Raw genomic sequence first — 26,607 nt, 5'->3', positions numbered from 1 at the left:
AACTGCAACCAGAGTGATCTGCATAAGGTATGCTCAAGAAATCATAGTCCCACAATGAGTGTTACTGAAAATAGAACCTGAGATGCTTCAAAACATGGGCGCCATTGCATAATCGGACTCAGCAAGAAAATCTGCAAATATCTCTCTTCTGCCAGAACTCCAAAATCCCAACCGATGAATGAGAAATGGGAGTCAACACTTATCCACTGCCATGTGGCATAAATCTAAGGTTTCAAAACCTTAGCATGAAAAATGCATAACAGAGAGACGAAATCGAATACACAGAGATTTATAACTCTGAAAATCCTCCACCGATTCACGCAAGAACTGATAGGTAGGGGTTTTTGGGCGTCCGGAACGCAATGGGACAGACGGTTTTGAAAACCGTGGTCTCAATCACTGGGTCCAACATACGGACTGAAAAACGTTTTTGAAAACAGAGCTATCTGTAAACTCCACCGGAGTGCGAATGATGAGCAACATAGAAGTTTTAGGACCTCCTGAGTCCACCGGAACTGACAGATCTGCAAATGGTTGCTCCAAACTTGAGTTCCAACACCCGGGCAAAAACCGCAGGAATTGACACAGTGAGTCAGAAATCCACTGAAATGATCTCAGATTCAAGAATAAAGGTGTTTCCAAGCTCCTGAAGTAATGTGGACACCAAAAGCAAGCAATAGTTGCCTCTACAAGTCAATACGGAGTCTCTGTCATCGAACGGAACAGGGAAAAGCTCAAAAAACGACTTTTTCTTTGAAAGCTCTTAACAGGCTCTCAAAACCACTTCGCAAAGCCAAAGTGACTTTTCCAAAGGTTCCTCCAAGGTCTCTGCACACTCGGATGCAAGTAAAGTCACCCACAAAGCTTCCCACAAAGCTTCTCCTTCCTCCCACAGAGCTGCTGAGCTACAAGCATTCACGCACGCTCAGCTAGATCACCCGGGCTCTGATACCAGTTGAGAGTGCTCTCAACGGAAGCAAGAACGGAAGAGGGAGAGAGAGCGAGAGAGAGAGACAGAGAGCCACACAAGTTTTGGTGGGTACAGAACCACCCTAATCTTCTTTTTCATTCATTTATATATGTGTTTGAGTATTGTACATAACTGGGGTTAAGGCACAGTGACCTTTAACCCCACACTCAAGAATGGGTTCGGGTGGTGGCAAGGCGGATAGAGGAGATCATGAGCACTATTGGGGTAAAACAAGGTTGTCCATTATCACCAACCTTGTCCGGCCTCTACATAGACGAGCATGAGACTTTCACTGGGACACTAAGAGAGGCAAGCTGCTCAATCGTTGGCTCTTTGATTCAGATCCTCCTATATGCAAACGATGCGGTCTTACTCTCGTCCTCAGTAGAGGACCTCCAGCGACACTTGGATGCATTTCATAACTTCTATGAGACACATGACTTTGAACATCAACCTTGTAAAACAAAGGTCATTACCTTCAACCCTCTGAGCAGCCATGCACAAGAAGCAATTCATGATGGATAGTCTACTAGTGGAGCTCATCGCATCATATACATACTTGGGGATTCTCTTCTCTGGCTCAATTTCATGATGCGACTAGCGACACGAGGATACGCCGCACTTGCTAGACTCAAGCGGCAATGCTTTCACTCTTATTTCCAAGATCCCCAGAACAAGTCTCTTCTCTTTGACTCCTTGGTTCGCCTAGAGGGTAAGTATGGCAGTCCTTACCTGACCTATCAGGGGCAGATTGGGCTTGAGTAGAGCAGCTTCAAGTTCTCCTATTGTCAACCGAAGTAAGCCATCAGTCCCATAACACATAGTTCTGGCCGAGTTCAAAGCATCCCTACTACTGCTTGACATGGCATTCCAAGTTATCACGTACCTCTACTAAGTCAAGGATGATGGCTCTTGTACCTCACATCAATGTAGGTTACCATGGGTGGCCTTATCTTCATCCATAAATTTAGCAATTGAGGTCAATCAGAGGTGTTGGTATGCATGTACACACAGAGGTCAACCAGTCGACGTAGGTTACCATGGTGGGCCCTATCTTCATCCATGAATTTAGCAACAACAGCAATGAGGTCGATCAGAGGTGTTGGTACACATGTACATGCAAATGATTAGAGAATCTGGGGCTCCACATGGACTAATTGCCTCCCTTCTAGTATAGCATTGAGGCCCCTTCTGCTCCGCTTACATACAAGAAGTTATAGCTAGGTTATTCAAGAGGGTCTCTTGTAGCTACACACATTCAGGAATGGTTGGCACCTAGCGAGCTTCCTGTGAAGCTCGGCTTCTACAATGATAATTGCTTACGAATCTCAAAGGAGGGCTTCATTGACCCACCAAGCTTTACACAGATCCGTCCCCCCCATTCCTTGATAATATGGATTGGACAGTTCCGTGTCTCATCACACCAACTAGGCATTGAGAGTGAGCGGGCTGAGAGCATTCCCAGAGAGGGTCACATTTGTACTCTATGTGATCGGCAAGAGATCGAGTCAAAGGACATTTCGCTTTCAAATGCCCTATGTACTATGAGATCGAGGTCGTTGCCATTGTCTCTTCAGGGATGGTTTCAGAAACCCTCTCCAATTTCCTGTCTTACCTAGATCAAAGATACCTAGCGACTTTCAGTCATGAGGCCATCCGACACAGAGAGCATATGCTCAAAACACCTGGGTAATGTCAGGGTGTACAGCCAAACTCCACTCAAAGCATGATCACTAAATTCTTCCAGCCAAATAGTAGAGACACTGGAGCCGATGTCTACAGCGAGAGACACGATAGACTCACCAAGGGATTGCTGCACAAATGAGGCTTGGGGATCTTCCCTCCATGTTCACCAAAATACAAACACGGCCAACGTGGGTGACAGTGGCACTTGTCCGACACAGAACCACTGCCAAGAGACTACAACGGACCACACACACTCACCGTGCCCTATCACAGGTTTTATGCCACCACAAGCCTCGTACACCGCTTGTCATGGAGAGAAATCACTATTTTATAATTAAGAAACATTATCCAAGTCACATGTGTATCCTAGAGTTTGGGCCTTTTTTGTCCATTAGTCAAGGCTTGTCCAGCCCTCCAATGTCAACCCAGTCATGTTTCCTAGGTGGTGGATAAGAAGAAATAGCGGGGGGGATTGTGGTTAGCTAAAAGATTAAAGCTACCTTTTGATGTTTGTCCTATTTTGAGCCTATGCTACCCACATGGCTGATGGGAACAAAGAGCGGAAGCAAGAGGGAGAGAGAGAGTGGAAGGAGAGAGCACAAGTTTTGTGGGAAGCAAAAAGTCTATTGTGTGACTTCCCTTATTGCCTTTTATACAAAGAATAGATAAGGTGATGACGTGGCAGTATAAGTACCACTTATACAAGGAATAGCACATTGTGCCTTTATCCCCAACAATCTCCCACTTAAAGGCAATGTGCCCAAAACAGAGGAAGAAGTATACATAAAAAACATATACACAAAATACAAGAGAATCTCAACATGAGAAACTCAGCCAACACCCATCTGTACTCTGCAATGTGCAAAGCGTTGCGGGTTAAGACTCTTGGTCAAAAGATCTGCAGGATTGTCATGAGTGTGTACTTTGACAAGCCGAATGCGCTTATCCTCAAGTACCTGTCTGATAAAATGATATTTCACCTCAATGTGTTTCGTTTTGGCATGAAACACAGGATTCCGTGCTAGCTGAATAGCACTCTGACTATCACAATGCAAAATAGGAACCTCTCCTGATAAACCAATATCTCCTACTAGACGAGATAACCATATGGATTCTTTGCACGCCTCTGTGGCTGCAACATATTCTGCCTCTGTGGTAGATAAAGCAATGCATTTTTGCAGCCGAGAGATCCATGAAATAGCACCACCACCTAAGGTGAAAACATATCCTGTAGTAGACTTTCTTTGGTCTACAAATCCTACAAAATCTGAGTCTGTGAACCCATGAAGAACCAAGTCTTTCTTCCCAAAGCAAATGCACACATGCATTGTGCCCTTAAGATATCTCATGATACCTTTCACGGCTTCCCAATGCTTCTTGCCAGGTGTTGCCATGTGTCTACTGACAACTCCCACTGCAAAGGCAATATCTGGACGTGTAGCCACCATTGCATACATGAGACTACCAACCGCGGATGCATAAGGAGTCTTGGCCATTTCAGCCCTCTCATCATCTGACTGTGGGCTGTCTTTTTGACTGAGTTTCACATATGGAGGTAATGGAGTATTAAGAATCTTTCCTCCCTCCATATTGAAACGTTGCAAAACCTTGCCAATGTATTCCTTCTGAGACAAATAGAGCAATTTCTGATTTCTGTCCCGTATGATACGCATCCCTAAGATGTGATTTGCATCACCAAGATCCTTCATATCAAAGGTCTTATGCAATCCCATTTTCAGTGCATCAATCTCATACCGAGATTTGCCTGCAATAAGCATGTCATCAACATAAATGATGAGCAAAATAAGGCTACCATCCTTTGCTTTCTTGGTATAGAGACAGTGATCAACATCACTTCTCCTAAACCCCTGAGATTGCATGAAAGTATGGAATTTGAAGTACCACTCCCTTGGAGCCTGCTTCAACCCATATAAGCTCTTTTTCAGCTTGCATACCAACTTTTCTTTGCCTTCACTGACAAACCCTTCTGGCTGTACCATAAAAATTTCCTCATGAAGATCACCATGAAGAAACGCAGTTTTGACATCCATCTGACACAAGTCCATGTCCTCATGTGCAACCAATGCCAAAACAGCCCTCAATGTTGTCATTTTCACCGCAGGGAAAAAGATTTCATCAAAGTCAATACCCTTCTGTTGCTTGAACCCCTTGGCAACCAATCTTGCCTTGTATTTGTTCTCAGCATTAGGAGTGACCTTGATCTTATAGACCCATTTGCATGGTAAGGCATTCTTTCCAGTTGGTAGTTTCACCAAATCCCATGTCTTATTTTTTATAAGAGAATCCATTTCTGAATGCATGGCCTTCTCCCACTTTCTCTTATCATGCCTTCTCATTGCTTCCTGATAGCATGAAGGCTCACCACAATCTGTCAACATGACAAAATCAGCCACATAGTTCTGTCCTGGAACAAACCTATCAGGAGGTTTGGATACTTTGGTGGATCTCCTTACCCAAACATCTTGATTGGCTGGCTGTTCAGCCTGCATATCAGCCATATTATGTGGTTGTACCACCTCTTCTGGCTGTGCTACATCACCAAGGTGTGGCTCTATCTGTGGCATATCAAAGGCAATTTGATTAGGCTGATTCTCAGCCTGTGCATTAGGGACATTTGCAGCAGCACCTTGCTGCATATTATTGGGCATATTTTGCTGTCTATTCACAATGATTTCTTCAAAGACAACCTTCTTATTTTCTGATTTTTGTGAGGGCTGCCTGTGCATGCTTTCCTCATGAAAAATCACGTCATTGCTGCGTATAATCTTCCTTCCAACGGGATCCCACAATCTATACCCCATTTCACTACTATCACCATATCCAATAAAGATGCATCTATCTGACATTGGTTGGAGATCTTTTCGTACGTGCACATACGCATCACAGCCAAACACTCTCAAGTGTTTATATGAGGGTGGCTTGCCATACCACTGTTCCTTAGGTACTTTACCATCCAACCGCTTATTTGGTGACCTATTGATGACATGAATGGCTGTTTGAACAGCCTCTGCCCAAAAACCATAGGGTAAGGCAGCATGAGACAGCATACTACGGACTCTATCTTGAATAGTCCGATTTGTTCTCTCTGCAAATTCTGTTGAGGATTATGAGGGCTTGTGAATTCCCTCTTTATCCCCTTTTTGTCACAAAATTCCTGAAATATTTTGGAGACATATTCTCCTCCATTATCAGAGCGTAAGCATTTCAACTTCTTGCCTGTCTGATTTTCAACCAAGGCAACAAACTTTTGAAATGTATTAAAAACTTCATCCTTCCTCTTGATGAAATAGACCCACACTTTCCTTGTGGCATCATCTATAAATGTAACAAAGTATTCATGACCACCCATAGACAACTGAGGCATTTGACATACATCACTATGTACCAAATCTAAGGGTGTCAATCTTCGTTGCAATGGCACTTTATGTGGTGACTGTGAATGCTTACCAAAAATGCAATGCTCACAATGCTTAAATTCTGAAAATTTCAGAGACGGTAAATAACCCAATTGAGACAGTGCTTGCATTCCTTTCACACTCATGTGTCCTAACCGGCCATGCCACAATGAAACCTTTGGCACCTCAGTTACGGCAACCACATGATTCTTTACATCAGGAACATGCAAAGCATACAAAGTATCACACTTATACCCCTTTGCAATGACTCTGGCTCCCTTGGTTATCTTCCACCTACTATCACCAAACACAGTGTAGTAGCCTTGATCATCCAATTGACCAGTACTAACCAAGTTCTTTTTAAGCTTTGGCACATGCCTAACATCATGTAGCATAAACTGTGTGCCATCAGCAAATACAAGTTTCACATCTCCAATCCCTTCAATAGAGCATGCATAATTGTTTCCAAGATGCACAACACCCTGTGAACCACCATTATATGAGCAAAACCACACCCTGTGTGGTGTCACATGGAAAGAAGCACCCGAATCAATGATCCAAGTGGTCATATCACTATCATCATCAGTGATCAAAGCATGTGCATCAAGTGATGAAACAAAAAGAATGTCATCCTCACTCTCATGAGTGACTGCATTTATCTCTTCAAACTTCACACCACTGATACTGCTCTCTGCATGTTGCTTGCCTTTATCTTTTTTGGCATCCTGATTGTTGTTGCTGCCCTTCTTTTGCTCCTTTTTCCACTTAAAGCAATCTTTCTTCATGTGCCCCTTCTTTCCACAATGAAAGCACTCAATGTCCTTCTTAGGACGTGACTTACTGCGGGATTTGTTCCTTTGGCTGTCATTACCTCTATGCTGAGGTCTTCCCCTTGTGTTAAGGGCAGTGGAAGACTTACTTGAAGCATTATTCTTCCTATTCATCTCCTCCATGAGGAGCTGGCTCTCAACATCTGCATACACAAGAATAGAATTTGAATTGCTCAAAGCTGTCCTGAAAATATCCCAACTCTCAGGAAGAGTGCAAAGCAAGAAAGTTGCTTTAAACTCATCATCAATGTTGAATTTCTGATTTGCTAACTGCTTGATGATAGAGTTAAACTCATTTAGGTGCACACTCATAGTCATGCCCTCCTTCATCCTGAGATCCATGAGCTTCTTAAGCCAATAAACCTTGCTTGCTGCACTTTGTTGAGCATACAAATCTTCCAACCTTCTCCACATATCCCATGCAGTGTCCTCATTCTCAACATTGAACAAGAGCACATCTGAAATAGAAAGCATAATTGTGGAACGTGCCAATTCATCAACACTTTCCCATTCATCATCAGACATATTATTTGGCTTCACCCCCTTTTCCTTGATAGGACGGGCTTGGTGCTTTTGAAGAAGCACATTGTAGCACTGCTTTTGCCAAATGGCAAAGTTGTGTGCTCCTTCTAACTTCTTGATGTTAAGAAGTGAACCACCTTCACTCCCACTTGAAGCCATGTCTGAGCAAATAAAAACAGCAAAAGCCAAATAAAATAGCAACCAAAATTTGTTCTTTACAGGAGAGAACTTGTAGCCAATATACCTTCCACCTTTGAATGCATAAATAGTCCCAAAACTGTAATAAATTTCCTGCACCACTATGACTCCAAAACTGAGTCAAATATGCCTGCAAGACTGAGTGCAACTCACTCAAAAATCTGTCCCAACTTGTGACAGAGATAGAGGCATCCAAAACTCAGAGAAACTGTCCCCAAATGACAATCAAAACAGTCATAAAACTGCAGCAAACAGTATTCTTGTTTTTCTCAACATAAAAGCATCCAAATTGACATCCAAGATACTATTCCAGTGTCACAAAGAGTTGCTGAGCACTTGTGCACCAAAAGCCCCAATTTTTGAGGTCAAAAGTCAAACTTTGACCACCACAAATGTGCACAATCCAAGCATAAAGCAAATCAGCACCACTTTTGCAACAATGTCAATGCATCCAAGTGCTCCAAGCACTGTTTCACAAAGGCATAACCTCTGGCATCGAGCTCGAGGAATATTCTTGGAATATTTTAAATTCTTTGAGATTCCCCCTTCCAATGTGTCCCAAACAGAAAATTTCTTGCTTCAATGTGCAAGAGCAGGCCTTCCAATGCATAAAATTGCAAAAGCCCCAAATTTCTCTGCCTTATCCACTGCCACGTGATGTACAGATCGAAAGCTCCTTGTGCAAGACTGCAAAATGGCATATGATCAGTCCCGCAAAGTGCCCAAGCAACAGCCTCAAATCAGCCTATCCACAGCTAATGTCCACAAGGCGTACTTCTCGTTCTTGGAGGTCTACCACCGGTGCCAAGCCTGCAAGTCCACCGCCCATGATCAAGATTTCGGCCTCCAATTGGCTCAAATCCATGCCACTCTCTGATCTCATGAGGGAAGCTTAGCTGTGCATGCAAAAAGGAGCAGCTCCCAAGGTTGAAGGAGCACGAATTTGATCAAATCCATATGCGCCAATGCTCCGCCTAGGCTGTCATCCAAAGTTCTTATAATCTCTCGCGCAATGTATAAGCTCCATTGAATCCAAAGTTCTTACAATCTCTAGCGCAATGTATAAGCTGTTGGTCGAAAAAAAAAAAGCACCATTTCTCCTGGAATTTGCGCATGAGCTACTTCCAAGCATCAGTGGTACTGAAGGTCTAGCAGGAGCCTCAATGAGCCTGCTTTCTCCTTCGTATTAATTGACTGCTTCCCTCTCGGCGAAGAAGGCCTCGCAAAAGCGAGCGAAGGATTAACGCCTCGCCAGATAAAGTCTATGCAGGTTCGTTGGAGCTCCTCTCCTTCAGCATCATCAGGATCGTAGCCTTGGTTCTACGCCTTCGATTGCCCAGGTGAAAAATGCATTTTGAGTTTCGCCGAGTCGAAGGCCACAAGCTTCTCAAGCTACCTGGAAAGCTGGAGTACTTCTTAGATTTTCCCCACAGATCTGAGTCCTGACGAGCGATGGGAACCCCTCTTCACCAATCGGTCTACATGTTGATCGTCGACGTATTTTTGGAAGAAACCCACGTCTAACCAAGAGGGCGTTTGGGCATCACGTTCGAGGGCTGACCCAGCTAAAAGTCATGCTAGCAAATCACGCAGCGATAGGGGGAGAGCGACTCGTCTGATGGCTCTGATACCAGTTGATGGGAACAAAGAGCGGAAGCAAGAGGGAGAGAGAGAGTGGAAGGAGAGAGCACAAGTTTTGTGGGAAGCAAAAAGTCTATTGTGTGACTTCCCTTATTGCCTTTTATACAAAGAATAGATAAGGTGATGACGTGGCAATATAAGTACCACTTATACAAGGAATAGCACATTGTGCCTTTATCCCCAACAATGGCGACCTTCATGATGCCAACGCAGCCATGCAAACCCCTTAGTTTTTCCACCTGGCATCTCTACGACCTTCATGGTACACCTCCCCCTGCTCTCCTTATTTGGGGGACTCATAGATGGGGAGGGGACGTGTGACAATTAAGAAATATTGGAGGGGACATTAACAAGAGTGCACAAGTTTGCTTGGGCACTATCTCTTAGTATGGTGGTAAAGCAAGCACTTTTAAATGCAAAAGAGAAAGCAAACAATTTTTTGTAGGGAGTTGGGCTATGAAAATAAATTTTTTGTAGGATGATCTCCATTAATAGCAATATGAAATACGCAACTTATTTAAAATTTTCTAAACTTACATGATTTTTTACAAGGGGTTGGGATATGAAAAGGAAATTTTTGTAGGATATCTCCATTAATAGCAATATGAAGTACACGACTGTTAACCAATTGGTTAACAATATGCCACCGCTAGTTAGTGATGTCATTTGAGGAATAGAGGCAAGTTCATAGAGCTAGGATTGTGCCTGGGATCCAAATATGTTCGAGATGGTTATAAAAGAATGAGGAAAGAGAGTGGTATAAAGGGAATGTGGTTGGGCCTCCCTTCAAAAGGTGACATGTATAAAAGGCCAACTGGGTGGTTGACTTTGGTCTTCATTGTTGGATGCACAAGTTTGGAATACAAGCTTTCTCTTCTCTTTCAAGAGTGTTTTTGGGTGTTCTCTTGTTTCCTTTATAGCGCCTTTGTATTTGCCACTCCATCCCCATTCATTCTTCTCTTCTTCTCCCCTTATCCCTCTCTTATCCCATCTCCCCTTTCCCTCTTTCTCTTGTGGAAACACATTGCAACAATTCGGGAGGCGCTTGAGTAAAACTTGCGGACGGCTTGTACTTTGCATTGCTCTCACAAGGACTAGCCTGGAGTGGAGTCTCCATCAATATTCCTTCATGATCCCCACGACACGTGAGTCACAACTGAGACAACACATCTTTGGCACCATTTCTGGGGAGTTCAAGGTATGCTTTTGCATTGCACTTGCCTTCTCTCCTCATTTACCCATTGCTCATTGTTTCAAGATTCACTTGGAGCTTTGTTAGTGGAGTTGTAGGAGAGGAATGAGTGGAAAACTATAAGTTTAGGAAGAGAAAAGACGAATCTGTCATTCTCTTTTTCAAAATCATTTTGGATCATTTGAAGCTTGCTTTTGATGTTTTTTAGTGTTTTGAGTTGGTAAGAAGATAGTTGGAAGATTGCTAAGGAGTATATGGTGTCAAAACTCACAAAATACATCCAAGAAAGTGGAATCATGCTAAAAATTGAAGTGGTTTTGAGTGTTGACAGTCACCTCTTCAAGAAATCTGTCATTTTTGTTGGAAAGGTCACCTCCCCATCTGTAAGCCCCCAAATGAGGAGAGTGTGGGGGAGGGAGACCTAGGGCAGAAGATGCCCAGAGAAGAGAGAGAGAGGGGGCTGCCACATGGGCAGCACCTCACAAGAGAAGAAGGCTGCAACAGATGGCGCAAATTATAGTGCAAATGGCGGGGACAGCAAGCCCTAGATCTGACCTGGCAGGGCGCAATGACATCAGCAGTGTACGGGACTGCACACGTGGCTGGAGAGAACCTGGCAGAGGGCAGAACCAGCAGGCCTGGTGGAGCAGCAAACGGGGCTGACAGTGGGCAGTGGCATGCCTTATATAGGCTGGGCCGTTGCCTAGATTGGAGGGCCAAAAGCCCTAGAAGTGAGGGCCAAAAGGCCCTAGTTTCGGAGCCTTTAAAGGGCTGGTTTTGGGGCAGACTAGTCGGCCCAAACAGACCAGCCAGTCGGCCCATTTAGGGCTGGCTGGTCGGTTACTTCAAGGGGCCCTTGGGGGCCTATTCTCATTTAACATCCAGCAGTGCAGCTTCCAGCAGAGCAAAAAGGAGCAGCAGAGCACAACCCTTGGGGCCTACATCCAGAAGCGGAAGGAGTACCAGTGTTGCTGCAGACTTAGCTCAAGTGTGAGGCTGAGACTTTGGCTGTCTTCTAGGGCAGCAAGGAGCTGAGGTCAAAGGACGGAGAGTCCACATAAGCTTGAGGTGGAGCATGCGGGCTCGCGTCTAGAGATAGCCAGCAGATAGGAGAAGGACCTTGTGGTAAGATCAGTGGACCACACCATTGGTGGGACTTTGGATCTATCTCTCTTGTATTGTGTCCATAGTTTTGGACGGAAATATATATTTTGGTGGTTTCTCTATCTGGCCGGTTCATTGTCTATTGATGAGTCTGCACACCTATTTTATGCACATTAAGTAAAGAAGTTTGTGATTCCACACCCACACCACATTGTGTGAGCTGCTGGGCATTACTATAAGTCTTCCGCTGTGTGTACCCTCTATTGGGTCATTTCTAACAATTTTGCATTGCAATCTTGTTTTTGTTTCTTCTTTTTTGCATAGAGTAGGTAGGTTAGGTAGTTTAGCATCCCCTGTCACAAAAAAACCTGAATAAAAACTTCAAAATCATAAAAAACCATCAAAAATTAGTCGGCAAAGCTGCTAGTTTCTATCCCCATGACCTGTCGCCAAAGCTCGGTATCCCACCATCCCGTCGCCTTAGTCCCTATCCCATCGACTTCAGCCACCTAACCCACCTACCAAAATTATGGTCTGACAAGAGGGTTGGCCCGGTGTTATAGATGTATCTCTCCGACCGGTGCCATCCATCCATTCCACCAATCGGAGCCATTCGTCTATCCCACCAACCAAAGCCATAGTGATCATCCCTCCACCATGCTATCCCACCAGGTCATTGCTTTAACTCTATCCCGTCGGGTCAGTGCTTTAGCTCTATCTCGTTGGTCGTTTCTTTAGCTCTATCCCGCCGAGTCATTGCCTTAGCTCTATCCCACCGGGTCAGCACCTTAGCTCTATCCCCTCAGATCATTGCCTTAGCTCTATCCCCCCATATAGAGGGATAGCTCTGGGAACACACAAAAATCAAGGAAAAGCAGGGATATAAGTGTAATCTATCACTTGAAAGTTGGAACCTCAAGCATCGAGAAATGATGAAATTTGCATGCCCCTTACCCCACGTCAAGGCGGACTCAACTAGAATTGGGGCCTCAACAACTCTACCACTTTGATCCCGTGCATCTACCGGTCTCACCCTTCCAGATCACAAGCCAGAGACGGGATGCTCACGGCGCTACCCTCAGACCTCACCCCTCGACTCAAAGATGTTCGCTTACTGGGGTGAGGTTTCTTCCAGGTTCTGTTTTATTCACCAGAGGCTGCAAGCGCTATGCTCAAAGCCGAGTTCTGGGCTTTGACCCTGTGGAGGAGGCCAAGCAGGGGTTTTCGTTTTTTGTCCAATTTCCCAGTCTCCCTCAAGTTTACCATCGCTTACTCCCAACGATTGGAGAGTGCTTTGGTATTGTCACTGAGATTCCTCCACTCCCTGGTTTAAGCTTGACAGCTGCAGAGGCAATCAACTCTGACGGGGTTCCTAGAGTTAGGATCCTTACACTGGACCTTATTCTTTTGACAGAGAGTGGAGATCACAGGGAGACAGGACCAGTGCAGCATCTGCAGGACCGTTGGGCATTTCGCTAAGGAATGCCCTAAAATGAAGAAGAGGCCCAAAAAGCTTTCTAGTACAGCAGCTCCCCCTAGACCTCGACAAGGGGATGGTATTGTTAGAATTATTATTATATTCTAGCAGTGACCAATGTAATGTAATAAGTAGGTTAGGGGCACTTTTCCCTTTTTAGAGGTTTTTCCCCCTAACCACAATTAGTTCACTAACTACGGTTAGTGAAGGATAAGGTTTTGTCACTTAGACAAAACCTTTCCCTCTTCTTGTATTCAATCACTTCATCTATTGCAATCTGGCGTTCAGCTCTCTTGCTCTCTCAACTCTCTCTTTCCCACATTTGGTATCAGAACAGTAAGATCTTGCTCCTAGCTTCCTGCCCAGATCCTTGCTCCTTGCCCGCAAGCTCTTCCTGCTCGTCGTCCAACAGCTCATCGTCCGTACAACCAATTGTACGTGCGACGTACAGTTCTCCATCTGTACAGCATACATGAGCCATACAGTCTGCATCCCATCCGTACAACGTACGTACTTCCGTACTGCAAGGGTCACTCCGTCCGTACACGCTATCAATCCATATGTAAGTCATCCGTATGCATTTCGTACAAGCTGCGTCGTACCTGTAGTTCGTCCGTACTGCCATACCGTACCTGCACTGACAATCCGTACGGTACTCCTGCGCCAGTCCGTACCTACGCAGCCAGTCTGACAACACCGTACAACCAGCCGTACTGATCCGTACAACTCCAGTCAGCTACACCCTATAGTTGTACGGCTGTTTTCTTGTAACTTGTTCTTGCAAGTGCATTGCACGGGAAGCCATTGTTTGGCTTTGACTTATAGCAGCTGGGTGGTCAACAGTGACCACATTTGGTGAGAATTTGGGCATTTGGTGAAATTTGGGAGCTTCTATTGAATTTGCCTTCTTCTAGTCGCAATTTCTAGTGACAAATTGGGGCTTTTGCAATTAGATTGCAATTTTGCAGAAGGAGCAATTTTGGAGCTTTACAGGTTTTTTGGACTCAATGTGAGTCACATTTGAGCAATTGGGAATTTCCATTGGCAGTAGAATTTACTCCTTTTGCAGATAAATTGCAAATTGGGGCTTTCAGTCAATTTGCCCCTTTTTTGGTTCCAATATCTTGCAAAAATTTGGGGCTTTTTGCTTTACACAACAATTTCTTGCATTTTTGGGGCTTTCAGGCACTTTGCCCTCTTTTAGATGCAATTTCCCTGACGAAATTGGAGCTTTTGCAATTCTGATGCAATTTGGCAGTGTACAAGCATTTTGGGATTGTTGCATGCAATTTTGGACTCATTTTCAGTGACATTGCAGACATTGGCAAATTCTGCAGTGTTTTTTGGCAGTTTTGGAGAGCATTTGTAGGATAATTGAAGTGCATTCTGAGCCTTAGATAGGCTCTGATAGTATTTGTCACTATGGACATTTTTCTTTGCAGATTTTACTTGTGCATTTTATATCCCAGGAAGGGATTTCACTTGGTCAGTCTGCTGTATTTTTTGATATTTTCTGGTATAAATGGCTCAGAACAACTCCAATGAGGTGTTCGGGGTTCTCACATAGGAGGATAAGTTGGATGGCACCAACTACTCCTTCTGGAGTTTCATGGTTCGCAATATCTTGGTTGGCAGACATCTTTGGGATTATGTCAATGAAGATGAAGCAAGACCAGATACAGAGACTACACCTGTCACTCCTACAGCTGGAGACAGGGGTAGAGGTACAAATGCAGCACAGGTGGTTCGAGCAGCCGCTCCAGGAGCTCCCACAGCAGAGCAGAAAAGATGGGACTCTAGAGATGCACGAGCTCTTTCAATAATTTCTCTTTCTGTTAAGAGGTTCATTATACCTCATATTCTGTCATGCAAGACATCTATGGCAGCTTGGGAGATACTAGTGTCACGGGGGCGTGAAATTCTAAGTACTTTAATGTACTACAAGACCGTGACAACTTTGGTTTTAAAAGTCCAAGCGTGGGCTTAATAATGTGTAATTAAACGCGGCATGGTGCCTAGCACATAAGCGTAATTAATCCCTAGGCCCAAAGGCATTCCAAGGAATTAAAAGAGTGGTTGTTGGAAAATGATGACGTGGCATTTTTAATGGGCCCCTAGAGGGCCATGTACCTTCAGTGGCCCCCCTAGAGTTCCAGGTGGCTCTAGTGCCTTCTACATGCTCCTTTGCCATTCCTGGACCTTCCTGGGCCTTCTAAACTTCACATGTGTGGTTTTCTCTCTCATCTTCTCCCTTTGTTGAGATTTTGGACTGGTTTTTCAGCCTCCTTCAGCTGAATTCCGTTTTTCTTCATAACTCCTCACCCGTTTGGATTCCTCGACTTCCGTTTGGCCCGATGGCTTCCCCTCTGCCTCCCCTTCGTAGTGATATGCTTTTCCCTCCGTGCGTTTGGTAGAACGGGCAGAGCTGAGCACTTCTTTTGCTGGACGAATTTGCAAAAGTGGCTTTTTCTGGACCTTTTTGCTTCTACCGCCTCCTGGGCCTCTCCTCTTGCAAAGCTACAGCTTTCTGTTGAATTTCGAGTGGTTCGACGCGCTGGTTGACTGGTTTTTCTCAGTTTTGGAGGACTTTCCGGCGATGAAACTTCTCCAAAACCTTCTCAATGCATTCCTCTCTGAAGCACGCTTCTTTTGAGCCCAAGAACTCCCACTTCTTCGCGACAGAAGTGCTTCTTTTCGCATTTTTCAGTGGAATTCTTGCTGGTCGTCTCTTGTAAATGCTCTTTCTTCATGCCTTTGCACTCCTCTTTGGCTGAGAATGCAATTGGGCATTGGCTACTATGTCCTCTTGGCGATTGAGGACTTGGTTCGAGTCTTCAGGGCTTGGTGAGTTGTGATTTTGCTGCTGCAATTTCTTTTTGCCATAAGCTATTGGTTGGCCTCGTGTGCCGCCTCTTTCTTGGCTCACAGGTGCCCAGGCAGTGCTACATGAGTCATTCCTTGGTTGGGTACTTTGCTGATTTTATTTTGGAGCTTTGAAAAGCTTTGTGAATGCCATCTGGAAACCACTCAAAGAGAGTGCAGCTGGGGTGCAGTGTGATTGCATCTGGACAGCCAATGGAATTGCACTCGGAAAAGAGAATGCCTTTGGGTTGAGCCTATGGGTTAAGTGCACTTATGTGATGGTGTTATATGCTTGAAAGCCTTGCGAAGGCTTAGTGAATTGGGGCTGCGTGCTCAGTTGCAGGGAAGGTCTCCCAGATGCAACTTGTAATCATTTCACTGTGAAATATAAAGAAATACCGAAAGGGGCGCCACGGTGTTTGGGGCCAATCGGGTGCACTTGTCTATGTCTGTTGAGCAGGGGCATTCTAGCCTCCATCCCTTTTTCAGTGGTTTTGTTTGTGGACAAATGGGTAAATGCCAAATGGTGATCATGCTATGGTTAATGGTTGTGATATATGCTTTGTGAGCTGTAAATAAGTGCTGAAGTGATTAAAGATTTAGTTCCACTGCCCTCTGAGTGATTAGAGGCCGGTTTCACTAGAGAGTATGTTTGCAAGACATCTATGGCAGCTTGGGAGATACTAGAAATGATGTCGGGGTTTCCTTTCTGAAGCGAGAACTTTTCCGTACACATATCGAGGAGGGAGATTCCATGAATTATCACCTCACAAAGCTTCAGGACCTCGGGGAACAATTGCTGAATATTGATGAAGTCATTCTGGATTCAAAGATGATCACCACCACTCTGAACTCTCTTCCTCAGTCCTATCTCGGTTTCCACACCTCGCTGAATTTGTCATTGAGGGAGGGCAGCAATCCTCTCTCCTTTCACGAGTTGGTAGGACTTCTAATGCAGGTGGAACAAACTCGCACAAATATGGCAACCCGGGCTGGCGAGCATTCTATGCTCTCCAAGTTCAAGCCCAAGGGTAAAGGGCAACAAAAGCCACATACCAATCAACCCACACATTAGCATAGAGCTGATTCTGGACAACCTTCTTATAAGACAAAGGGTGATACAAATAAGCAGAAAAAGAAGGGCATCTGTCATTATTGCAAGAGGCCAGGTCATTATATTGGAGAGTGCAAGAAGCGCATAGCCAAAGAGAAGAAAAGGAATTCCGGTATGGCTGTATCAAATGCATCAGTTCAACATTCTCATGATCGAGGAGATGTTGCAACCAACTTTGTTGAAGAGCACTATGCCTTTCTGTCTTACACTTCAGATATTTCAATGGGTAGTTCTAATATTACAGCCACTAATGATGATGACCCATATGCTTTCTTGACTTGCACTTACGATCCTTCAAAGCATGAATGCTCTGTTAGTGTTGATAAGACACTTCATACTTGGTATTTTGACAGTGGTGCTTCAAAGCACATCACTTCCAAGAAGAGTCTGTTTGTAACTCTGCACTCTTGACCTACCAAGAAGAAGGTAACTTGTGCGAATAATTCTTCTTATTCAGTGTATGGAGTGGGAGACATTATTCTCACATCCACTGATGGCACAGATTTCAAAATTTCAGATGTATTCTATGTGCCAGGGATAAAGAAGACTTTGCTTTCAGTGTCCTCACTCAATAGAGGAGGATTTCAGGTTGTTTTTTATGATGACAACTGTGCAGTCACAGACAAAGAAATTGACTATGCTTTGATGTTGTCTGGCACTTTGTATCGGGGTCTTTTTCAGCTTGATCTATATGTAAAAAGATCCCATCTTGCATTATCACTAAGTACTCCCACTGCTGCGATGCAGAATGCGGAGTTATGGCATGCCAGGTATGGGCACATGAGCTATGGCAGCTTAATGACACTTCAGAAGCATGATATGGTTGATGCATTGCCTCCTTTGGAGTCGCCTCCTCCTCATGCAAGTGAAGGTTGCATTCTTGGCAAAATGCATAGACTTCCCTTCAAAAAGGATGGTGCAATGAAAGCTACACGAAAATTACAGCTTATTCACACTGATGCCTGCGGTCCCATGAGCACACATGCTTTTGGTGGTTATCTCTATTTTGTTACATTCATAGATGACTTTACCAACTACACTTGGGTCTATGGTCTCAAGGCAAAATCAGAAGTGTTTATGCATTTCCAACACTTTGTAGCTATAGTTGAGAATGAGACAGGACTCAAGGTGCAGACACTTCGAACAAATCAAGAGGGGGAGTATATGTCTCATGAATTTGAGACATTTTTGAAAAAAAAAGGCATCATGCATCAGCTTACAGTGAGGCTTACACCTCAAAAGAATGGCAAAGCTGAGCGGAAAAATCGCACCGCCATGGACACGGACAGATGCATGCTCACAAGTAAGAAGTTGCCTCACAGGTTTTGGCTGGAAGGCCTCATGTGTGCCAACTATATTTTAAATCGGGCTCCTACAAAGGCTTTGAAGACAATCACTCCCTATGAAGCATGGCATGGGAGAAAACCTTCAGTGGACCATTTCAGAGTTTTTGGTTGTCTTGCATATGCCCACGTGCCTGTGGAGTTCAGACACAGGTTGTCAGATAAGGCACTCAACTGCATTTGTGTGGGATAAAGTTCACAAAGCAAAGGCTATCGTCTCTACAATCCAGCTACACGGAAGATTTTTGTTAGTAGAGATGTTATATTCTCTGAAAATTCTGCACATACACATGCTGAATTTCAAATTCCAGCCTCTTCAGATGATGTGTTTGAGGGGATGCTTCGTATAGCATTTGGTTACCATGCTGAAACTCAAAATTTACAGCAACCTCCGCCGTATATCCACATGTACAGATTCAGCCCCCAACTGAATCTGTACAACCTCAGGGTGTGGATTAAGTTGTCAGGCAAGAAATTCAAGAGATACACGCAAGCAAAACAGTCCCGCATTGGTTGCTTCAAACTCTTAGGGAGAGTGAAATTGAGGCTCCATTGCCTAGCAGGACTCGTAGTGCAGTAAGGCACAGGGGGGGGGGGGGGTTCTTTCAGTTGAATCAGCTTATGCAGGTACTCTTCTTGACGAGGAGGAGCCTGAGACATTTGAAGAAGCAAAAGATAATGTGCATTGGATGAATGCCATGCACGATGAATTGCAGTCCATTCATAAAAATCAGACTTGGGATGTCGTGGATTTGCCACCAGGTAAGAATGCCATAGGTACACGTTGGGTTTTCAAAGTCAAAAGAAAGCCAGATGGGTCCATTGATCGGTACGAGGCAAGGCTGGTTGCAAAAGGATATGCTCAAAAAAAGGCCATATATTATGAGGAGACTTTTGCTCCTACACCCAAAATGACCACCATCAAGTCAGTTATAGCAATGGCTGCAAATTTGAATGGAATGTTCATCAGTTGGACATTAAAACAGCTTTCCTTAATGGAGACTTGTTGGAAGAGGTTTATGTCGAACAACCTCCGGGCTTTGAAATTTCAAGAAATGCACATCAGGTATGCAAGCTGAATAAAGCTTTGTATGGGCTGAAACAAGCCCCACGTGCATGGTATGCAAGAATTGATGCCTTTCTAACCAACAAGGGGCTGCACAATAGTCCAACTGAGAGCACCCTCTATATCAAGAAGGATGGGAGGGATATTTTGGTCATCATTCTTTATGTAGATGACATGCTACTCACCGAATCAAATGAGGAAGTAATCGCAGATTTCAAAGTCCAATTGAAAGCTACATTTGATATGTCAGACTTGGGCTTGTTACATTTCTTTTTGGGAATCCTGTTTATTCAAGAGAAACGTGGCATTGTTATGTCTCAGTCCAAGTATGTTCAAAAGCTCTTTGACAGATTCAACATGCATGATTGTAGGCCATCTCCTGGTGGTTCTAGTGATGCCCTATAGGCCATGGTATGTGCCTTGTAGGCATAAATATAGGCACTTGTAGTGTTAGTGCCTTTTAGGCCACATAGGACACTTAGTCCTAGGTCTAGGTACTTGTACCTTGTACTCCTTTTTTTCATTATCCTAGTTGACGTGACAGCAGACTCTATCGACTCTTTGTACCTTTTGTACATTCCGTACGATTGTACGGACGACCGTCCTCAGCCTACACACAGGACGACCATACTCAGCTTGGACACAGGATGATCGTACTGCGCCATACATCTCTCCGTATAGGCATACGAAAGATCTAGTACCTGTTCCGTACTGCATTATGTACCTGCATCGCCATACTTGCATGTGGGAGCGTACCTGCTCCATATTTGCACCGTACAGCTCCGTACCTGAGCAGCTGCACAGATCCGTACCTACGTCACTGTACAGTCGTACATCTTCCGTACAAAAGTACGGAAGGTCTTGTTACTGGTGTCGTACACTCTCCGCACAATCGTAAGCTGTATTCCGTACTTGCATTTCCGTACAGTCAAGTATGCGCGTACAGCTCCGCACAAATGTCGTACATTTTCGTACTCCGTACATTGGATTCCGTACTGACATTCGTTTTGTTCTGTACATCTGTTCCGTACCTACCTGCACAGTACTTGGTTTATGTCAAACAACCTCCGAGCTTTGAAATTTCAGGAAATGCACATCATGTATGCAAGCTAAATAAAGCTTTGTATGGGCTGAAACAAGCCCCACGTGCATGGTATGCCAAAAGTGATGCCTTTCTAACCAGCAAGGGGCTGCACAATAGTCCAACTGAGAGCACTCTCTACATCAAGAAGGATGGGGGGAATATTTTGGTCATCATTCTTTATGTAGATGAGATGCTGCTCACCGGATCAAATGAGGAAGTAATTGCAAATTTCAAAGTCCAATTGAAAGCTACATTTGATATGTCAGACTTGGGCTTGTTACATTTCTTTTTGGGGATCCAGTTTATTCAAGAGAAACGTGGCATTGTTATGTCTCAGTCCAAGTATGTTCAAAAGCTCTTGGATGTTGGGGTAAAGGCACATTGCCACCCCTTTATTAAACTTAAGACATCTATGACTATCTTAAGACAGTCATAGGATAAAACCTAATCCTAATAAAACTAATGAGTTTGTGGTGTGGCTCATCACTTCACACCCGCACATTTGGAGTCCTCTCTCTTTCTCACTCTCTCCCTCTTGCTCTTCTTCCCCCTTCAGGCCCTTCAACTGGTATCAGAGCCACCTTTCCCCTCTACCCTAGCCTAGCCCTTACCCCTCGACCTCTACCTAGCCAGCAAGCAGCAGCGCCGTACGGACGTACGTCGTCCGTACATCCGTACGGACGGGCATCGAGCAGCGACGGCTTGCATCGCGGGCACGGGCATCGAGCGTGGGCACGCATCGGATCAGGGCGCGGGTGCGGGCATCGAGCAGAGCACGGGAGCTAGCTCGAGCGCGGGCGCGGCCTATATAGCAGCTGCTAACTGCAGCAGGGCGACGCCGCGTCACGCCAGCAGCTGCATAGCAGCACTCTTGTGTTCAATGTTCAGGCTGAAAAGACCTCTTATGGTCTATGGCAAAGGCTAGAAGAATTGTATGCCCAAAAGAGCTCAGCCAGTAAGGTTTATTGGTTGAAGAAGCTGGTTGATCTTCGCATGAAGGAAGGTACAGCTATGACCTCACACTTGAGTGAGTTCAATGCCATCTTTACACAGCTGATTGCACAGGGATTGAATCTTGATGAGGAGTTCAAGGCTACTTTCTTGCTGTGTACCCTCCCTGAGAGTTGGGACACTTTCAAGACCACCCTGTCAAATTCGAATGTCACTCTTATTTATGTTGATGTAGAGAGCTCTCTCCTTATGGAGGAAATGAGCAGGAAGAATAATGCGAGCAGCAAGTCTTCAAATGCCTTGCAGGTACAAGATAGAGGCAGGACTCAGCAGAAGGGGAGAACTGCTAGTAAGTCCAAATCCCGCAGTCAGTCCCGTGGCAAAAAGGATATTGAATGCTTTTATTGTGGCAAGAAGGGACATGTGAAGTCTAAGTGCTTCAAGTTCATACGGGATCAGAAAGCCAAGAAAGCTGAAACAAAGGATGCAGGAAATGGAAGCAAAGGCAAAGGCAAGGCCAAGGCAGATGACTTGGATGCAGTGAATGTTGCAGCAGAGGACAGTGACAGTGACATACATGATGTTTTATGCTCTTCTGCTGTAATAGCACATGCTTTGGTTATTGATGGCCATGACATGCACACCTGGCTCTTGGATTCAGGTGCTTCTTTTCATGTTACTCCTCATAGGGAGTGGTTTACTTCCTACACATGTACTCATGGAGTTGTTCATCTTGGGAACAACTATGCATGTCAGATTGCAGGGATTGGCAGTATACAGATAGTATTTCCTAATGGACGCATATTCATGCTTGATGGTGTCCGCCATGTGCCACAAATCAAGAAAAATCTGATTAGCACTGGCTTATTGGATGACAGTGGTTACCACACCACATTTGGGGATTCCAAATGGGTGATTACTGATGGCCAGGCTGTAGTGGCTGAGGGTTTTAAGAGTGATACCTTGTACCCTCTTTATGTTTCCAGTGTGGGTAATCATGTTGTTGCCATAACCGAGCTGCCAAAGGTTTCATTGTGGCATAGCCGGTTGGGACACATGTCTGTTAAAGGAATGCAAGAACTCACGTTTGGGTTATCTGCCGTCTCTTTCTTTTTCAGATTTGCCTACTTGTGATCATTGCATTTTTGGCAAGCATTCTGTGACTCCTCATAAGAGGAGAACTCCCCAGAATAGAGCACCACTTGATCTAGTGCACACTGATTTGTGTGAGATGCCACAGTTATCACTAGGGGGTGCAAAATATTTTATTACTTTCATTGATGATGCCACACGCAAAGTGTGGGTCTATTTCTTGAAGCATAAGGGCGATGCCTTAGATGCTTTCAAGAAGTTTGTCGCTCAGGTTGAGAATCGGACAGGTCGCAGGCTGAAATGCCTCAGATCCGATAATGGGGGTGAGTATGTGTCACATGCTTTTGTGCAGTTTTGCCAAGCTAAGGGCATCAAACAGGAACTCACAGCTCCTCATAATGCATCTCAAAATGGTGCAAGTGAGCGGATGAATCGAACTATTCAGGAGAAGGTTCGATGTATGTTGTCTTATGCTGCATTACCCCATGGCTTTTGGGCAGAAGCCGTGCAAACAGCAGTTCACATTATTAACAGGTCGCCAAACAAGGCTTTGGAGTTGAAAGTGCCAGAGGAGGTGTGGTCTGGCAAGCCACCTTCATATAAGCACTTACGTGTATTTGGCTGCGAGTGCTTTGCTCATGTACGCAAAGAACTGCGCACCAAACTGGATCCAAACTCTATTAGATGCATCTTTATGGGTTATGGTGACGAAGGTGAAATGGGGTACAGGTTATGGGATCCCGTTAAACGGAAGATTATACGCAGCAATGATGTCATCTTTAAAGAGGATAGTGTACACAAGGAACCCGTGCAACCTGTGGAATACAGGAGGGTTATTTATGATGATGCTGGACAGCAAAGAATGCCCATTTATATGCAGCAGCAGACTGCTGCAGATAACCCTGTTCAAGAGGATATACAGGCTGAAAATCAGCCAGATAATTTTGCCAATGATGCACCACTGGATATGCCAGCAGATGGGGCTGTAGAACAGCCAGATATGGTGGTACAGCCACCCGTCATGCATGAAAAACAGGCTGGACAGCAGCCTAATCCAGAACATTTTGTTAGGAGGAGCACCCGTGTACAACGGCCTCCTGCCAGGTTTGTTCCAGGAGCCAATAATGTGGCTGATTTTATCATGCTGACAGATTGTGGTGAGCCTTCCAGCTTCAAGGAAGCTATGGGAAGAACAGAGAAAAAGAAGTGGGAGAAAGCCATGCAGTCAGAAATGGACTCCCTGCTTCAAAATGATACATGGGACTTGGTGCAGTTACCTGCAGGCAGAAAGGTTTTGCCATGCAAGTGGGTTTACAAAGTCAAAGTGGATTCAAATGCTTTACCGAGGTATAAGGCCAGATTGGTTGCCAAGGGATTTAAGCAGGAGAAGGGCATTGACTTTGATGAGATCTTTTCCCTTGTAGTCAAGATGACTACTTTGAGAGCAGTGTTAGCTCTTGTTGCTCATGACGACATGGATTTATGTCAGATGGATGTGAAGACAGCTTTTCTTCACGGAGATCTCCATGATGAGATCTATATGAGTCAGCCAGAGGGATATGCTGTTAAAGGGAAAGAGCAGCTTGTGTGTAAGCTCAAGAGGAGCTTGTATGGACTCAAGCAAGCGCCAAGAGAATGGTACAAGAAGTTTGATGCCTTCATGCAGTCCCAAGGGTATCATAGGTGTGAGACCGATCATTGCTTGTACACCAAACGGGCAAAGGATGGCAGTTTGATGCTACTCATTCTATATGTGGATGACATGCTTATTGCCAGTAAATCTCAGCATGAGATTAGTGCTTTGAAGAAACAACTGCATAAGTCTTTTGACATGAAAGACTTGGGTGATGCAAATCATATTCTTGGCATGCGGATTACTCGTGACAGGTCCAAGGGACTTTTGTTTCTGTCACAGAAAGAGTACATTGACAAAGTACTGCAGCGCTTTAAAATGGAGGGGGGGAAGTCTATTAGTACCCCGTTGCCTCCACATTTAAAACTCAGCAGTAAGGACAGCCCCAGATCAGCTGATGATAAGGCTGAAATGGCCAAGGTTCTGTATGCATCTGCAGTTGGATCTTTGATGTATGCCATGGTTGCCACTCGTCCGGATATTGCTTTTGCGGTGGGAGTCATCAGCAAGTATATGGCAAATCCAGGCAAGAGGCACTGGGAAGCAGTGAAAGGTGTCTTGAGGTATCTCAAGGGTACCAAAGACTTGTGCATATGCTATGGTAGGCAGGATGCATTGGTGCATGGTTTTACAGATTCAGACTATGCAGGGAATGCAGATAACCGGAAGTCTACTACCGGTTATATTTTCACATTTGCAGGAGGTGCTATATCATGGGTGTCTCGGTTGCAGAAATGCATTGCACTGTCAACTACTGAAGCTGAATATGTTGCAGCCACTGAGGCTTGCAAGGAAGCAATATGGCTTACTCGGCTGGTGGGAGACTTGGGCATTACAGGAGATATGCCAGTTTTGCATTGTGATCGTCAGAGTGCTATCATGTTGGCAAAGAATCCGGTCTTTCATCAGAAGACCAAGCACATAGATGTGAAATATCATTTCATCAGGGAGGTACTGGAAGACAAGCGACTTGAGCTTGTGAAGGTGCATACTGATGATAATCCTGCAGATTTGCTTACTAAGAGCTTGCCTACTGAGCGGTTTGCACATTGCCGCCACATCATGGGATTAGGATGAGACCATTCTTATTTTATGGTCCTGTATACAGTAACTGTATATTGCTGTAATTTTTATTCTTTTCTCCCCTTTAGGCACATTGGCCTTTAGGTGGGAGGTTGTTGGGGTAAAGGCACATTGCCACCCCTTTATTAAAGTTAAGACATCTATGACTGTCTTAAGACAGTCATAGGATAAAACCTAATCCTAATAAAACTAATGAGTTTGTGGTGTGGCTCATCACTTCACACCCGCACATTTGGAGTCCTCTCTCTTTCTCACTCTCTCCCTCTTGCTCTTCTTCCCCCTTCAGGCCCTTCATTGGACACATTCAACATGCATGATTGCAAGCCGATGTCCACTCCCATGGAGCCGGGGCTGAAGCTTACAATGCATGATGCGAGTGAATCAATTGATGTCACACTCTATAGCTAGGCTGTTGGATGCCTCATTTATCTCTGCAATACACGACCTGATATTCAGTTTTCAGTTTCTCAGGTGAGCAGGTATATGCATAGCCCAAAGATTATGCATTGGCAGGCTGTAAAACGCATCTTCCATTACTTGCAAGGTACAAAGTCGTTTGGGTTGATGTTTCCCGGGGGGGGTGACTTGCAGATGCATGCTTACAGTGACTCAGATTGGGCTGGAGACTATGATACTAGGCAGTCCACCAGTGGGAATTGTTTCTTTCTAGGACATGCTTGCATTTCTTGGTTGAGCAAGAAACAATCTACAATGGCTACCTCCTCATGTGAAGCTGAGTACAGGGCAACTTTCACAGCGACAGTTGAATGTGTTTGCTTGTGTCGTTTGTTTGCTGATCTTCATCTTTCGTTGGAGGGTCCTTCTCCGATTCTCACTGATAGTCAAAGTGCTATAGGAGTAGCAAAGAATCATGTGTTTCATGCTCGCACGAAGCACATTGAGGTTCACTATCACTATGTCAGAGAGAAGTTGCATGCAGGAGAGATTAGTATGAGCTATGTGTCAACACATGACAATGTTGCAGACATCTTCACCAAAGCACTTCCACGTGAAAAGTTTGAGGCATTTCGCAGTGCCCTTAACTTAACTCCTTTTAGTGATTGCTCATTTCCTTATACATGACACTGGCACTGCAGGGGGGTGTTAGAATTATTATTATTATATTCTAGCAGTGACCAATGTAATGTAATAAGTAGGTTAGGGGCACTTTTCCCTTTTTAGAGTTTTTTCTCCCTAACCACAGTTAGTTCACTAACTACGGTTAGTGAAGGATAAGATTTTGTCACTTAGACAAAACCTTTCCCTATTCTTGTATTCAATCACTCCATCTATTGCAATCTGACGTTCAGCTCTCTCACTCTCTCACTCTCTCTTTCTCACAG

General features: G+C 44.6%; 1 protein-coding gene across 4 annotated transcripts in view; it reads right to left on the bottom strand.

The window, feature by feature from the left end:
• LOC147884317 (plant/protein (DUF810)) overlaps positions 1-26,607 on the bottom strand; it is a 219,391-nt gene that overhangs the window by 148,462 nt on the left and 44,322 nt on the right. The window lies entirely within an intron of this gene.

This window comes from Dipteris shenzhenensis, chromosome 27 (genome assembly GCF_047967505.1).
Source record: "Dipteris shenzhenensis isolate YYH24624 ecotype China chromosome 27, Dip_SZ_1.0, whole genome shotgun sequence".
Lineage (NCBI taxonomy): Eukaryota > Viridiplantae > Streptophyta > Polypodiopsida > Gleicheniales > Dipteridaceae > Dipteris > Dipteris shenzhenensis.
Note: the sequence above shows the minus strand (reverse complement) of the source record. Positions and strands in the feature narration are given on the sequence as shown.